This window comes from Lepidochelys olivacea (genome assembly GCF_965140295.1).
Source record: "Lepidochelys olivacea isolate rLepOli2 genome assembly, chromosome: 2".
In the NCBI taxonomy this organism is placed as follows: domain Eukaryota; kingdom Metazoa; phylum Chordata; order Testudines; family Cheloniidae; genus Lepidochelys; species Lepidochelys olivacea.
The window spans coordinates 255,067,852-255,085,700 of record NC_140412.1 but is presented as its reverse complement, the minus strand read 5'-3'; the positions used below and the strand labels follow the sequence as shown (position 1 = coordinate 255,085,700).

Below are 17,849 nucleotides of genomic sequence, written 5' to 3'. Positions count from 1 at the left end.
AACCACATATCTACTCTACAGATTTTCACTTTGCAAAGACGGCTGACTGCTTGGAATTTGGTGCTCCCTCATGGTCATTCTGGCTGAAGATTTTTGAGCTGGATTTTCAAGAGTACACAGAGCTGCTTAACTCTGCAAGTGAACAGTAGAATTCCCATTGACTTCACTGGAAGCAGAGCTAGGGCAACACTGAGAACTGTGGAAAGTCCCAACCCTTAGCTACAATCTGCTTAACCTTCTGAGGTGCATTATGTGGCAATCCCCTAAAATGGCAAACACCAACATACAATCAAAATCTATCCTCATTATTTACTGCTGTCCATATAAACTGACAGCTGCAAGAACCGTTTGCGTCACATGAATAAATCTGCTCTGGTAACTTCAGACTTTTTGATGGTGGAATATATTTTCTTTACTTTTTATCTATTGTCTAATTTTAGCTATTTCTTTTGTAAAGAGGCCTGTAAAGTAATTCAGAATAGTGCATGCAGAGGCTATGCATGTTGGTAAGGGCTGCTACTAGAAATGGTATTCTTCTGATATTGTGAAATAACAGTGTACATTAGAATATGAAAATACGTGAAAGTAAACAGGAAGTATCATGTTCTACTTAAAAGATCAACACATTATACCTAGTATGGAGCACCCTGTCTCGCAAAGTGATGGATTAGATTACCTAGTATCTCTTTCCCATCTCTAATTACCATCATTCTATGATATACGAGTACAGGCAACAGAATACTTTACACGGAATCAGTACTGTTCATTAATGATCACATTTGTATACGTGAAAACAGAATTCCTCAAGAACTAACAATCTGTCATAGGGCCATCCTACCTGGAGTTCGTTCTGCATGACAGGTGCACCTGACTTAGGGTATGTCTACACTACAAAATTAGGTTGCTATTATAAAAGTCGATTTTTAGAAATCGATTTTATACAGTCAATAGCGTATGTCCACACTAAGCGCATTAAGTCAGCAGAGTGCGTCCTCACTACCGTGGCTAGCATCAACTTACGGAGCGGTGCACTGTGGGTAGCTATCCCACAGTTCCTGCAGTCTCCGCTGCCCATTGGAATTTTGGGTTAAGCTCCCAATGCCTGATGGGGCAAAAACACTGTCACGGGTGGTTTTGGGTACATGTCGTCAGTCGCCCCTCCCTCTGTAAAAGCAACGGCAGACAATCGTTTTGCGCCTTTTTTCCACGCAGACGCCATACCACGGCAAGTGTGCAACCCGCTCAGCTCAGCTCGCCAACACTGCCACTGTTGTGTCCTGGGTGCTACTGGCAGCAGATGGTGCAGTAGGACTGCTAACCGTCGTCATACACTGCTTCCGCTGCAACTCTGCTCTACTGCTATTGTCTCAATAGTGAATTTCTCCATGTTGTCTGCCATGGGCTCCTGGGTATGTGTGTTCTTCCTTGGGAAACATGTGCAGTGCTAACTGTCGTCCTCCATCGCTTCCGCTGCAACTCTGCTCTCAAGAATCCACCTCGCAAGTCCTCTCGTTCTCTATAAATATCTATTCTCATGGCATCCGTCAGCCACCGCTTCCGCTGCAACTCTGCTCTCCTGCAGATGCCATACCACGGCAAGCTTGGAGCCTGCTCAGATCACCACGGCAGTTATGAGCATTGTAAACACCTCACGCATTATCCTGCAGTATGTGCAGAACCAGAACCAGAACCTGCAAGAGCAGGCGAGGAGGCGACAGCAGTGCAGTGATGAGAGTGATGAGGATGTGGCCCCAGCAATTTGGACATCCTGGTGGCAATGGGGCAGGCTCATACAGTGGAACACTGATTCTGGGCCCAGAAAACAAGCACAGACTGGTGAGACCACATAGTGTTGCAGGTCTGCGATGATTCCCGGTGGCTGTGTAAGGGCACTTTCATGGAACTTTGTCTTGCTTTTCCCTGCCCTGAAGCACAAGAATACCAAGATGAGAGCAGCCCTCACAGTTCACAAGTGAGCGGCGACAGCCCTTTGGAAGCTTGCAACGCCAGACAGCTACCGGTTAGTCGGGAATCAATTTGGAGTGGACAAATCTACTGTGGGGGCTGCTGTGATCCAAGTAGCCAACGCAATCACTGAGCTGTTGCTGTCAAGGGTAGTGACTCTGGGAAATGTGCAGGTCGTAGTGGATGGTTTTGCTGCAATGGGATTCCCTAACTGTGGTGGGGAGATAGAGGGAATGCATATCCCTATCTTGGGACAGGACCATCTTGGCAGCCAGTACATAAACCGCAAGGGGTACTTTTCAATGGTGCTGCAAGCACTGGTGGATTACAAGGGATGTTTCACCGAGATCAACGTGGGATGGCGGGGAAAGGTACATGACACTCTATTCTTCAGGAACTCTGGTCTGTTTGAACAGCTACAGGAAGGGACTTACTTTCCAGACCAGAAAATAACTGTTGGGGATGTTGAAATGCCTATAGTTACCCTGATGCCATAAACAGGCACCCTGTACAGTAGTAAGGAGCTGTTCAACTATAGGCTGAGCAAGTGCAGAATGGTGCTAGAATGTGCATTTGGATGTTTAAAAGTGTGCTGGTGCAGTTTACTGACTCGGTTAGACCTCAGCGAAACCAATATTCCCATTGTTATTGCTGCTTGCTGTGTGCTCCACAATATCTGTGAGAGTAAGGAGAGACGTTTATGAGAGGGTGGGAGGTTGAGGCAAATCGCCTGTCTGCTGATTACGTGCAGCCAGACACCAGGGCAATTAGAAGAGCACAGCAGGGAGTGCTGCACATCAGAGAAGCTTTGAAAACCATCTTCATGACTGGCCAGGCTATGGTGTGACAGTTCTGTTTGTTTCTCCTTAATGAAAACCCGCCCCCTTGGTTCACTCTACTTCCCTGTAAGCCCACCGCCCTCCCCACTTTGATCACCGCTTGCAGAGGCAATAAAGTCATTGTTGTTTCAAAATCATGCATTCTTTATTAATTCATCATACAAATAGGGGGATAACTGCCAAGGTAGCCCAGGAGGGGTGGGGAAGGAGGGAAGCACTGTGTGGGGTGGTGGATGAGGGGAGGAGGGAAGGACAAAGCCACACTGCACTTCAAAACTTATTAAATGCCAGCCTTCTGTTGCTTGGACAGTCCTCTGGGGTGGAGTGGTTGGGTGCCCGGAGCGCCCCCCACGCGTGTTCTTGGGCTTCTGGGTGAGGAGGCTATGGAACTTGGGGAGGAGGTGGGCAGTTACACGGGGGCTGCAGCGGCGGTCTGTGATCCTGCTGCCTTTCCTGCAGCTCCACCAGACACCAGAGCATATCATGTTGATCCCCCAGTAACCTCAGCATTGAATCCTGCCTCCTCTCATTGCACTGCCGCCACCTCTCATCTCACTCATCCCTCCTGTTCTCACATTCATTTTCTGCTTTCTTGGACTCTGACATTGTTTCCCTCCATGCATTCTGCTGAGCTCTTTCAGTGTGGGAAGACCGCATGAGCTCAGAGAACATTTCATTGCGAGTGCGATTTTTCGCCTTCTTATTTGCTCTAGCCTCTGGGACGGAGAAGATAGGGGGAGCGTTGAAACATTTTCAGCTGCGGGAGGGAAAAAAAGGGAGAGTAGTATTTAAAAAGACATTTTAGAGAACAACGGGTAGACTCTTTCACGGTGAACCAAGCTGTTAACATTACATAGCACATGTGCTTTCGGTACAAGGTCGGATTTTGCCTCTTATATTGAGGGCCTGCTGATTTGGTGTGAGAGATCACACACACAGGGCCGGGCAATAGAATTAGGCTTGCAGACAGCCATGGTAAGCCAGTCTTTTGGCTTCTTCAACCTTCATAACATGTGGGAATGGTTTCAAACAGCAGTGTCCGCCTTTCCCATACCAAGCACCCGTTGGGTTGGCCATTTAAAAGGAGGGGCTGCGGTTTTTGGGTTAATGTGCAGCACAAACCCAACTAAACCCCCGCCCACTCAGTTCTCTGGGATGATCACTCTCCTGAGGATAACACAGAGAGATAAAGAACTGATGTTGCTTGAATGCCAGCAAACACCAGGACCATACGCTGCTATGCTTTGGTATGCAATGATTCCAGACTACATGCTACTGGCCTGGTGCGGTAAAGTGTCCCACCATGGAGGATGGAATAAGGCTGCCCTCCCCAGAAACCTTTTGCAAAGGCTTTGGGAGTACCTCCAGGAGAGCTTCATGGAGATGTCCCTGGACGATTTCCACTCCATCCCCAGACACGTTAACAGACTTTCCCAGTAGCTCTACTGGCCGCAAATGCATCCCAAGTCTTCAGGGCAAATTAATCATTAAACACACTTGCTTTTAAACCGTATATTATATTTACAAAGGTACACTCACCAGAGGTGCCTTCTCCGGCTTCATGGTCTGGGAGCCCGCCTTCGGAGGGATGGGAGGGTATTGGCTCCAGGGTGATAAACAGTTCCTGGCTGTCAGGGAGAACTGTTTCTCCGCTTGCCTGTTGTGTGCTATCCTCCTCCTCCTCCTCCTCATCCCAAAAATCCTCATCCCTGTTGCATGAGACTTCCCCCTTGCAGGTATCCATGAATGGGGTGTGGTAGTGGTAGGACCCCCCGCGCAGAATTGCATGCAGCTCATCATAGAAGTGGCATGTCTGGGGCTCTGACCCGGAGCGGCCATTTACCTCTTTGGTTTTTTGGTAGGCTTGCCTGAGCTCCTTAATTTTCACGTGGTACTGCTGTGGGTCCCTGATGTACCCTCTGTCCATCATGCCGTTGGAGATTTTTGCAAATATTTTGGCATTTTGTCTTTTGGAACGGAGTTCTGATAGCACAGATTCTCCCCATACAGCGATCAGATCCAGTACCTCCCATTTGGTCCATGCTCTTTTGCGATTCTGGGAGTGCATAGTCACCTGTGCTGATGAGCTCGTTACACAGGCTGAACAGGAAATGAAATTCAAAAGTTCCCGGGGCTTTTCCTGTGTACCTGGCTAGTGCATCTGAGTTGAAAGTACTGTCCAGAGTGGTCACAATGGAGCACTCTGGGATAGCTCCCAGAGGCCAATACCGTCGAATTGCGTCGACACTACCCCAAATTCGACCTGGCGATGTCGATTTCAGCGCTAATCCCCTCATCGGGGAGGAGTACAGAAATTGATTTTAAGAGCCCTTTAAGTCAACAAAAATGGCTTTGTCGTGTGGACGGGTGCAGGGTTAAATCGATCTAACACTGCTAAATTTGACCTAAACTCGTAGTGTAGACCAGGGCTTAGTTTCCCTTTCAGATTCCCCTGTAAAAGTCCAAACAGCCTTTCTCAGTGCCAACAGTCTTGTGGGGCTAAGTTGTTATAAAAGAAAGTCCCGCATGCACACAAGTCTCAATACCAGAGTGCAGACAACACACCAAATGCAGCCCTGGCGCCCTCACCACACCCCAGCTCCACCCTGGCTCCCCAGCATAGTCCTCTCACGTCTCTCCGCCAGGACAGCCACTCCAGCCCTTCCAACTGGAGTGCACCCCCACTCTTCCCAGCGAAAACCCCCACAGCCTCTCTACTGGGATCATCCTTGCCATGGGAGCAGGCCTCACTCCCCCAGGATCTCTCTCAGTTCTGGGTCCAGCTCTCTAGCCCTGGAGATATCAGCGGGTAAGCTCATCCTGCCTTCAGCCCTGGCTCTCTAGCTGGGGGATATCAGCCAGCAAACCCCTCTTGCTGCTCTCTTCCCTTCAGTCTTCTCCCAGGAATCACATTCCGCTTCCTTCTGGGAAGTTCCTTGGTTTCTGTCAGCTCTCACCTGCTTTTCCTGACTAACCAGTCTGCTCCAACTCATTGGGATCCCACCCTCTCTGGGTCTCTCCCTGATCTTCTATAGTCCCCTGGTGCTGACCCACCCTCTTAACTGGCCAAATAGGAGCACCTGTTCTGGTACAGGGGAGATGGACCTACTTCATTCACGGAGGCCAGCCACCCTGCGACAGAACCTCTTTATTCAAGGGGAAAAAATTCTATCATCTATCTCACCACACCTTTCTGATTCAGTTAATCAGTCCTTTAACTTCTTGGATCTCATTATAGTCCCCAAAGCACTGTAACATGCTTTTGCACTTTTTATCCAAGACAATAATATTTTTTTGGGTATACGGGATTATAGAAAATTTGGAATACACTGATGAAAAATAGGTCTTTGGTTTATAACAAAGCATATAAAGTATAAAAGCATATAAAGTACCAGGTGAGCTAATTTTTCATTATAAAAATATACACTTTAGGAATACTGGCATATTAGAGTACAAGAGCATCAACTGACACAAAGGAACATGTACTCCAATATGATATCTGCTTAATTCTTTAGAACACAGAAAATGTACATTACCTTAATTCTCCAACATTTCAAGGCTCGGACACAAGACATAAATAATGCTCTCACAATCTCCTGGCAACTGACAACTGATTTTAAGGCAAAGAATTTGCAAGGATACATGTCTAAGTTAACTGCTACACAGACATTCTTAAAGTCAGACCAATCCACATCCTCAGAGAAACGACCATCTGCACTGCCAACTGAAGGTATATTGGCAGGGAAAAATGGCTATTTCATTTGCAGGATAAAAGAGAAACTGTCAGGCCTACAAAAGAAGCCAGTTGATTGGGGGTAGCTATTGCCAAGTATTTTGTGCAGCAAGGCTATAAAAAAAAAAAAAAAAAAAAGAGAGAGAATGCCAACATAACGTACAGAGAAGAAAGATTTTACAACCCTTACTGAAGACAGAGGTCCAATGACCTCATGTTCAGCACTCAAAATTGATATGAATAAGAGGGTTTCACTGCAAAAAGTTTACAGAGCTGAGCTCCGGGTGCCACAAGGCTGGCTATCAAAGATATATTTTTGCTGTCATTACAGCTCTGCTGTAAAAATGTCCTTGCCATTGAAATATATAGCTCCAGATATGTGAAGACATGGCACACAAGAGGTTAAGAGTCCTGTAGGGTAGAATGCATAGTGGATACCTACATTCAGTACATTAAGGTAAGTACTTATCAAAGTACTTGACAAAGCCCTGGCTGGGATGATTTAGTTGGGAATTGGTCCTGCTTTGTGCAGGGCGTTGGACTAGATGACCTCCTGAGGTCCCTTCCAACCCTGATATTCTATGATTCTAAGTGATATTGTAAGCATACGCAGATGACAGTTTTAATATCTACTAGACTTCCAATCTCTACCTATGTATGTTACTAATGTCTCTAACTAGTAAGACTATAACTATTATAAGGTTGAAAACACTGTGACAAAGTCACTTTTAGAGACCATACATTCACTGAATCTATGATCTAGGATGCTGTATACAGTAAGTGATGGGACTGAATGTGAGGTGCTGAAACCATGCAGCCTACAATCGGAAGCTTCGCAAACTGAAGCTGCATGCTTGTGTTATAACTGCTACACAACCAGTGGCATAATTTCATATCCAACACTCAAATTGTACAGATTAAGAATGCATGCAAGAGAGGTCTGGTAGGATTAACCCTTAGAACATTATAATTTTCTGGCCAGATTAAGCCTTTAGAAGATATCGATTTGGTGGTAGGGTGATGGAGGAGAGAGAGAGTGTGTGTGTGTGCGCGTGTGAGAGAAATGAATGAGATTAATGAAAACATTCAAAGATTCAAAATGTTACTCAAAACTTTGAATTATCAAGTTGTAATAAATACCAGTGTTAATGACACTTAAGGCCTCAAGTTTCTGTTTTAAAATAGTGACCCAAAATGGCATATAATGAATGACAAAAGTAGATTTAGAGTGCACCCTTCTCCAAATTTTATACTGATTCCTGAAGTGTCAGTTAGTGGATACCTCATCACTTTTCTCAAAAGAATGGAAAATAGGATAAGAGAAGAGCAAGATCCGAATAACTCTGAGAAGTACTGAAAAATGCCAAAAACATGCTGATTTACAGCATCACAAAGAAAATGTGGGGGGGGGGGAAGGGAGGGGGATGGAAGCCCTAATTACATTTAATTGAACTCTTCACACCCATCTGCTAAAACTACATTGGCAATGAAAAGCATTTGGCATTTACACAAAACACACACTTTATAAACAAGGTGGTATATATCATCTGAACCAAATAAAAAATGAAGAATATCAACATTTATTGAATTTATAAGAAGAAGAGAGAAAGCAGTCAGAAGTAATAAATCCTCACAGGGAGTTTTTGCCAAAGCTGCTGACTAGAAAACTTACTTTTCCAGCAACACTTCTCTAAAACTGGACAACAAGTTATGGCCAAGAAAAAGTATATAGTTGTTGTAACTGACTGACTTTTGTGAGGGAAGTGTTAAAAACAATGAATTAGATGTTTTTAATGCTGCGATACATAAAAGTTCCCAGAACCAATGTTACTTTGGTTTTCTACTGCAAAAATATTTCATCAGGACATTAGAAAAAAAATCAAATTATCAAGACACTACAAGTGTTTTTCCATCACCACACTGTATATTCAAAGATAATAAAAGACTAAAGGAAGGTATAGAGTTTTCAAGATGACCAACAACGGGTAGATGAAATTACATCAGATTCTCAGGGACTGTGTGTCTTGAACGCTGGTCCACAGGACTATTTGGAGCTAGCTGGTTCCAAACTGCCACCTAGGAACCTGCTAACTGTTGTCAAATTAGGAGCTGATCTCAGACAGAGGACCTCAGTCCTGGGAGCTGATTGGCAGAATGCTGAAAGTCCTGATTGGTCCACAGCCCCTATTTAAACCTAGCACAGGAACAGGAAGGCATCCATGAAACTGGATCCACCGTGCTCTGGACTGTATGCCTTTTGCTTTCTGCTCCCACTACCTGGGCTTGACTTCCAGGTATTCCAACTTGGTCTCACTCTGGTTATCGAGCCGTGGTTCTGCTGTCGAGTTCATCTCCTGCTTCTAATCGCCTGGTAACCTGACCCCTGGCTGCGTCCTGACACTTGGACTTTTGGATTGCCCTCTGGCCTGTCTTGGACTCTGAGCTCCTATATCTGACCTGGCCTGAATCCCAACTCCTGCTTTGATCACAAGGTCAGATCGCCCATGTTCCAGTCAGGACACAGCTAAAGGTGACGGCATATGGGGCTACTCTCAGAACATTCAACGCTTGATGCAGGGATAAGAAATGGCAAGCTGTCAAAGCAAGCATGAAATTGTTGTGGTTGTGGATACAGAGGAACCAGAAGCTTTACAGACTCCTGGACTGAAGGAAGGTCTTTGCACAGTGCTATAAAACTAGTGACAAAGTTCAGGTTTTGGTCACAGCTCATTCCTGCTAATTTTCTTGAACAAGACAGGCCTCTTTCCTATTCAAAAGCCGTTCATTGGCTACCCACTGCTCTTTGTATCAAGACCAAGCTTGTAGTGATTGCCTTCAAGACCCAGCAGAACTCCAATCCTGCCTACATTTCTGATTTTATTTCTAATTACTGTTCTCTCAGTCATTTAACTCTGCACAAGCCTTACATCTAATTGCTCCCCTTCAAATTTTTCTCTCACTCATCTTTGTGCCTTCATCTATGCTACCCCATATGTTGGGAACAGCCTCCCTGATTTTCTGAACCAAATAGTCATCTTCTCCTTCAAATTTCAATTTGAAACTTACTTAACTCATTAGGTTCATTGGCTCCAATCTGCCGTTGTAACATAATCCATTTCTTTATACTTTTTAAAAAAGTAACTCGAAACCCATGCCAGAGGCAGCTTCTCTCTTTCACTCACTGTGGGGAAACCACCTCCCCAACCCAATGAACAGAATCAGCATTTTTTTATTCTACCTATGTCCTTCCCATACTCTCCTTGGTTGTTGGGTTGTTTTTTTTTCTGGTTTTGTTTATTTGTTTGTTATACTATAGACCAGCTAGCCCTTGAATACTACCATTAACCAAAGGGAAGAGTACGGAGCTCATGATTTAAATGTCTTTCTGGAAACAGGAAATGCAACTGGTTTAATGTTCAGAAATAAGTATCAAGAGAAATTGATTAAATAGAAATTATAGAACTGCCAACACCAGAGTTTATTGGGTACCTCCTCCACATTATAAAAAGGTGTATTGATTGATCAGGATTGGAATAGATGCAAAGCAGAAGTTAGCACATGTATCTATCTCAGTTGAGGGTACTACAGGCTAACTTAACAATTTTCAGTGTATGCTGTAAAAAAAAGAAACTTGTTGACAGATATGTTGGTCCTGGTGTTAACCAGATAAAAGTGAATCTGCTAAAAGTAGCGTAAGCTAAAATTATAGAACAAAAACTTGGTTTTGTCCATACATTATCAAAACATCAAAGTACCTGATCCTTAGAGGGGCTGAGACCCACCAAGGCTCATTAGCTTCATGGGAAGTTGAGGATCAGGCCCTAAAAGCTAGGGCAATAGAAGGATTGTTGGCTCTGTCCTCACAGTTAAAAAATATTCTTGGTTTCAAAAAGTGCCTTTATGAAAAAATTGTATCCACTATGTTAACAGATTTCCACTACTGAGGTGCTTTGGAAAAATATTCATCCAAAACCACAGAAATTGTTTTTACTGAAGAGAAGATTATGACAATATGGGTTCTGATCCAGCTGCTACCAATAGTAAATCAAAGGATATATATAATGCCACATTTTATAATTATTTCATAGCCTTTAGTACTCTTAGTTAAAGTGAACATGTAGCAAACAATTGTATTATGAAGAAACACTGTGGATTTTAGAAAAGAGGTCAAAATTATGACTTAGAATAGAAACTTATATGCAATCTTACCAATGCAGAATTCAGTAAAATATGAATTTTATCATTCCAAAACTTAGTTTGGATAAAATTACAGACTTTATACTTTGCACAGATCCGTGTATTTCATTTAGCTTTTAAAATGTTAGCTGAGAAATAACAGAATGCAATGAATGATTTTCATTTATAATAGTGTATTGTACCAGGTAGAAGACCCACCTGTTCATCTTTTATTGACCTTACACAATTTAATCTATACAAAACAGTACGGCTGTATAAACGGTTATGTTTCAAATGGTTCAGCTACTGAAAATTGTTGTGATGGACTCATATTAGGGGGATAAAGTGAATAATACTTCATGCTCCTGGCATTAACGAGACCTCAAAGAAATTTGTAAACGTGTAAACGGTGGTTAATGAGATGTGCTACTGTTGTTCTGACAATCATCACTGGTTGCTCTATGATCTGGTAAAAGCCTAGTAAGGCTTATTATGAGCACACATCACTATCAGGATATCTAATATCAAGTCCAATGTTTTCTAAGTGTTGTAGATAACTAAGAAAAATTAAACACACCAACATGTTGACAAAGGAGAGTAAACAATTTTCTATGACATGACTGCTTTAAAAAGGTACTATGTTATTATAGCAGTACCCATTATTTTCTAATCTTTTAAATTTTATATTAGCAATGCCAGATATAGGGAGATAATTCAAAGCTGATAATGAGCAGGACATCCATTGATTGGTTATTTTAAACTTGAAGATTTAATAAAAAATTAAACAACAAAGAACAGGAAATTAAAATTCAGATTCCTCTAGCTTAGATTTTAATTGCACTGTAATTGTAATTTTCTTTTACCACAACTCACTAAATGAAACATTTTGAAGCACCAGCAAACTAATGTAATTTAAAAGGCAAACTTTAAACCTGAGAAAACATTTCCTTCCCTTAGTTTGCTTAAAAACAAACAAACAAATAAAACCAACGTGTGCCTATGTCAGGCTCTTGGTGCTTTGATATCTTTAAAAACTCACAATATTAAACAAACTATGAAGTACAGTATATATTACATACAAAAAAAATGTGAAAAGAATGCCATTGTTGCAAAGTCAAGCACTGAAAAGTTAGGAAATACCAGAATTAAGGTTACGGGTAAAATCTTAATTCCGTACCTTTGACAGAATGCATTATGATAACATGTAATTAAATGCAGCATGTATTTAACCACAAGATCATATACTATTTTTTCCACAGGATTCCAGTCTCATTCAATGCACAGGATGGACAGAGCTCAATGAATAGGTATTATTCATTGCTTCTTTTTATCCTCCTACTCAATGTGTGGATCCTGTGCTGTACTGAATGTACACCATCCAAACTCTGCACTGAATATTAAATTATTAATTTCCTAATGGGCATGTCTATAGTGCATTCACTGTACTATCAGTTATGAAATTATTAATAAATATATCTTCACAATCTCTCTGTAAGGTGAAGGGGCATTATCTCTATTTTATAGATGGGGTAGTGAGGCAGAGAGAAATTAAGGCTAAAATTGACAACAGTATACACCAGTTTTGGGTGCCCATTTTGATACATCTAAAGGCATGATTTTTTCAGAGTACTTAGCATTTTTATAGCCCTTTATACCTGAAGCTGTGCAGTTGCAACTTAGGCAAATCAGGTCACAGGTGTTTGAAGCTGGTCATCCAGAAAATGTGGCACAATCAATTAGTGACCAACTGTGAACATTTTGTCCTCAGTGACCTGCCAACATCACATGTAACCATAATTCTGGCATATACTAACTCTTCAATACTTAAGTTTCCAATCTTAACATTATTTTAACAGTTTTTGTATGATATTTCCTTTTTTTTAAACAAAGCAAAATTATATTCTGTGGAACCATATTGACCACCACATGGGTCATCAGCAAAGTCGGGTCCCTTAAATCCACACCACACATTTCAATCACTTGGGCTAATGGACTAACTGGATGGCTACTTGCAGCAGCAGTAGACTGCTATTTTCCAGAGAGACCAGCCCACGGGGGGGGGGGGGGGGAATGAAACACACACTTACCAATGGGTTACACAACTATTTGCAGACAGCAGAAGCCTGAAGAATCCTGGATTCTAGCCCAGATTCTGGAAGGGAATGTGCTCTAGTAGTTATAGACCCTTCTACTCCTATCTATCTTACCTGACTCCTGCTACGTAGAGATATGTTTGTAGAAGATTATAATTTAGAGATAGTCCCTCACAAGGGACAGTATTATGAATATGGAAATTTAGAGATGTGTGCCCTGGAGTTGCGGGTTGGGAGCACCACATGGCTATGTGCGGCGGTTCACCTGAGAGGCTCTCCAGTTTGTTTTATTAAAGTTTTATTCCTTTCTCATCCACTGGTTTGTTATTTAATGAATCCCAAGAACATTACATGTTATCCGAAGTGCTGAATGAGAAGGAAACTGCAGCGATTTTGAAGCTAACCTGGGTTTGCAACTGAAAGCAGAGACAAAGGGAGGCACCAAAGAAGCATGGGGAGCACCAGGCACAGAGGCTTTTGCATGTATTTGGTGAGCACAACAGTAGCTTGACTAGCTTAAGTGGGGGGAAAAAGCCAAAAATGGATGTGTTGCAACCTCCATCCAGTCTGCAATTGTCAGGCAATGCTGCCAAGAACTGGAAAACATTCAGACAGAGATCTGAATTGTATTTAGCAGCCATAGGGGCAGAGGAGAAAAATGAAAGTGAAATCATCCATGTATTAAATTCAAAGAATATAGCCAGAATAGATCAACTCAAAGAGTGGAACCTGCAGCTATGAAAACCACTGCTGGGGGAAGACTGGCTTTCAGATGGTCATGTGGAAGTTGTGGATCACAGCATGCCCGCAAACAGTGTGTTGCTTTGCGAAACTCTGTCATAAATGTGGGGAAAAAAAACATTTTGCAAAATGCTGCAGATCCCAAATACAGAAAAGTCAAGTGCGTTCAGTTAAAGACACTCTGGTCGAGGAGTTTTTCTGTAGATGAACTGGGATCTAGCAAGCCTGATGAGAGGGACTGGATACTGTCTGTGACCATAACTGGAATAATTATTCTACTGAAACTGGACACAGGAGCTCAGGTTAATATTCTGTCTGAACAAGATTATGAAGGACTGAAAACAAGACCAAAACTGGCACCAACAAAAATAAAAGTAACTGGTTATTCTGGAACAAATATACCACTAAAGGAAAGGTGCATTGCTAGCATCAGCCATTTACAAAAATACCATATAGGCTCCCTTTCATTGTAGTGCCAAAGGAGGTGACAAATTTTAGGCCTGGCTGCATGTGAGAAATTCAATCTGGTAACATGGGCACTGCTCTCGCTGCAAGATCACATTTAACCTGGCTATGAGGTACTCTTTTGGGAATATCATGACCTGTTTCAAAGGTTGGGTTGCTTGCAAGATGAACATACAATCTGGATAAACCAGCAGGTGCCTCCAGTTCTCCATCCATGTAGAAAGACACCATTTTCACTCTGTGATAAACTCAAGTCTGAGCTTGAAAGGATGGAAGCAATACAAGTAATACAAAAAATTGAGGAGAACATAATGGGTGAGCTTCCTCGTCATTGTGGAGAAAAGTAACGGCCAGCTACGCATATGCTTAGATTCCAGAGACCTCAACAAGGCTATAAAAAACATTTCAAACTATCAACCAGAGAAGAGATTATGGCTCAATTTGCAAATGCTAAATATTTCAATAAATGGGATGAATCCACAGGTTTTTCGCAGCTACAATTAAATGAAGAAAGCTCAAAGTTATGCACAATTAATACCCCATTTGGAAGATACTAAATCTCATGCTTACCTTTTGGCATAGCTTCAGCCCCAGGAGTGTACCACAAAACCAGACCTAAGATCTATGAACATATTAATGGTGTTGACACCTCAATGGATGGCATCATCATCTGGGGCTCAATGAAAGAGGAGTATGATCATAGACTTTGGGATGTCCCAGATGCAACTACCATTGCAAACCTCAAACTAAATATGGAGAAATGTGTTTTAGGGATTACAGAACTGGCTTTTGCTGGGGCCATTGTTTCCAGGGAAGGTATAAAACCTAATAAGATGAAGATTTCAGCCATTGAAATGATGCCACATTCCCCAGTCAAAGAAAGATGTCCAACAGTTCCTGGGAATGGTTAATTATCTTGGGAAAATTCATACCTAATTCACCAAAGCAGCAGCTTTGAGAAAATTCCTAGAGAATAAAAATGAATGGTATTAGGGTGCAGAACAGGAGGCATCATGAGAAGGTTTAAAACAACTAATTCAAGAGAACTTCAACACTGGCTATGTACCAGGAAAGCCTATTAAAATTTCAGCAGAGGCTTCACAGTCTGGGTTAGGTGCAGTGATTTTAAAGAAGCATTAAGATTGTTGGCAACCAGTGGCATATGCATCCAAATCACTGACTGAGGCAGAAACCAGATACACACAGGTCAAGAAGAAACTTTTAGGAATGTTGTTTGCCTGTGAGAGATTCAATCAGTATATTTATGGATAGACAGTGGAAGTTGAAATGGACCACAAACCCCTTATAGTGCTATTTAGAAAACCAGTAAATGACTACCTTAAGGACTCAAAGAATGATGATAAAGCTGCAAAACTATGATTTGGTTGTGACCTACGTGCCCGGTAAACTCATGTTCACTGCAGATGCACTTTTCAAAGCAGTGGCAGAGAAGACTTTAGAGACAGAGATGCAAGCCTACGTAGATCTGATTGTAAAGTAAATTCCCATAGCTAACAGGAAACTGCAACAAAGAAGAGAGGAAATGGAGAAAGATGAACTGTTGGGAATCCTTAAAGACGTGATAATTAAAGGGTGGCCTGAAGAAATAAACAGTTGTTGTCCAAGTATAAAGTATTGGAACTGCAGGCATGAACTTACTGTGATAGATAAGGTGATTTTCATGGCAGTAAGGTTGTAATTCCAATGAGCTTCCAAAAAGAAATGCAATGGAAGATACACAAGGGGCATTTAGGAATTGAGAAGTGCAAACAATGAGCATGAGACGTGTTGTATTGGCTGTGGATCAATCACAACATCGCTACTGTGGTAGGATACTGTTTTTCCTACTGGAAATACAAAACATGACAACAAGCAGAGCCACTGAGACTTCATCCAGTTCCACATAGGCCTTATGAGAAGGTCAACACTGATTAATTTACTTGGCAATAAAAGGATTATTTAATAGTCCCAGATTATTATTCTCTGTATCCAGTACTGATAGTAAGTCAGTGATAGCCAGCTTGAAGGGAAACTCCAGATGACGTCTTTAGTGATAATGAGCCACAATTTTCCAGTGCAGATTTTAGGCAATTTGCCATAGATTGGGATTTTCATCACAAAACATCAAGTCCAAATTACCCCCAATCAAATGGACTTGCGGAAACAGCTATACAGACCGTAAAGAACTTTATGAAAAAGATTTTTGACAGTGGGGGTGATTTGTATAAAGCGTTACTGGTTTACTGACGTTCTCCCCTGGAGAATGGCTTTTTCTCCAGCTCAGCTGTTAATGGGAAGAAGGATCATATCTAATTTACCAATTATTGAGAACTTGCTGAAATCTCATCACAATGAAACCGTACAGAAGATGAAAGAAAATCAGAAGTGGAAGCAGAAATATTATTTTGACAAAAGAGCCTGTGAGCTCCCATCTCTGAACCCAGGTGAGAGAGTGGGCCTGAGGAATCACACCTCTAATACTTGGGGCAAAGGGGTACTGTTAAAGAACAGCTGCATCCAAGGTCTAATATAGTCTAGACAGGCCACGGGGGGCGGGGGAGGGTTGAGGGGGGGTGCATTTTGACATAATTGAAGTGATCTATGAGTAATCCCAGAAAGTTCCAACACATGGACAGTAGATGTAGACTCTGGCATTTCTCATCTATCTGATCCTTTATCATCAACGCACAAAGGAGAAACTGTCAAGGAGCAAGAGAACAACTCAGACTCTAATCAAAGGCTGATACTGAGAAGATCAGAGCGGGACATTAAAACGTCTTGAAATACTCAGAGACTTGCTAATGTGCCTGGAGAAGAGGTTTTGAAGAAAGTGAGCGGTAAAGACTTGCTCAAGAATGATGTGCTGGTAACATCTCCTCTCTAGGTAGTTGATGCATTGAATTTATGGAAATGTACTACATGGGTTGGGAATTTAATGCACATGTTATTAGAAAGTTGTTAGCTGTGTTTATAAAATAATTTGTTTTTTTTTTAAGAGGGAAAATAAAGAGATATGTTTGTAGATTATAATTTAGACACTCCCTCATAAGGAGCAATGTTATATTATGAACATAGAAATTTGGAGATGTGCCCTGGAGGTGGGGATTGGGAACTCTGCATGGCTGTGTGCAGCAGTTTACCAGAGAGGCTCTCCAGTTTGTTCTAATAAAGTTTTATTCCTTTCTCATTCACTGGTTTGTTATTTAATGAACCCCAAGGTTGCTACCTGCTCCCATCCCCCTCTGATTTTTATTCTACCCCACCCTTTCTGCTCCTCATACTTTTGCATTCCAGTCGGGCTGCTTCCTCCATCTCTGTGCTACCTGGGAGCCACTGAGAGAACAGAAGAGAAAACCTCCCTGGTGTCCGTTCTGATGCTTGGCAACACAACAGACCCCAGTAGCCTGGAAGACCAATGGTAGGAAATGTCCTGCTCGACCTTGCAGCCCTGGGCTGGCGCACAGAAAGTCTGATCAGCACACATGAGCTGTGTGGAGATGGACCATGCCCAGTTCATATGGAATGTTCAGCAAATTTAGCTTCCAAACTCGAATAAGTCTCTATGGAGCATGTGCAAACCAAGAATTTCAAAGGCTTATAATTTGGCCAATTTAGACAAAATGTTCATAGGGATGGAAAAGGCATATCCCTCAAACTAGGACGTCTCCACTGCCAAATTTAAAGCCCCTGTTCCAAAGCATGGAGACACTAGAGCTTCTCATCAAAACAGATAAAAAAATTTTAACGAGCTAAATTAATTTTTTCCATAATCTTGTTCAGAAACTAAACTGTTTTAGCTAAAACTTTCCGAAAAACTTCAGCCTGAAGCTGACACCT

At 42.1% G+C, this 17,849-nt stretch overlaps 1 protein-coding gene across 1 annotated transcript in view; it reads right to left on the bottom strand.

Annotated features, from left to right (window-relative positions):
• Positions 1–17,849, bottom strand: part of KMT2C (lysine methyltransferase 2C) — a gene marked incomplete at its 5' end in the record, with an annotated part of 338,124 nt that overhangs the window by 152,798 nt on the left and 167,477 nt on the right. The window lies entirely within an intron of this gene.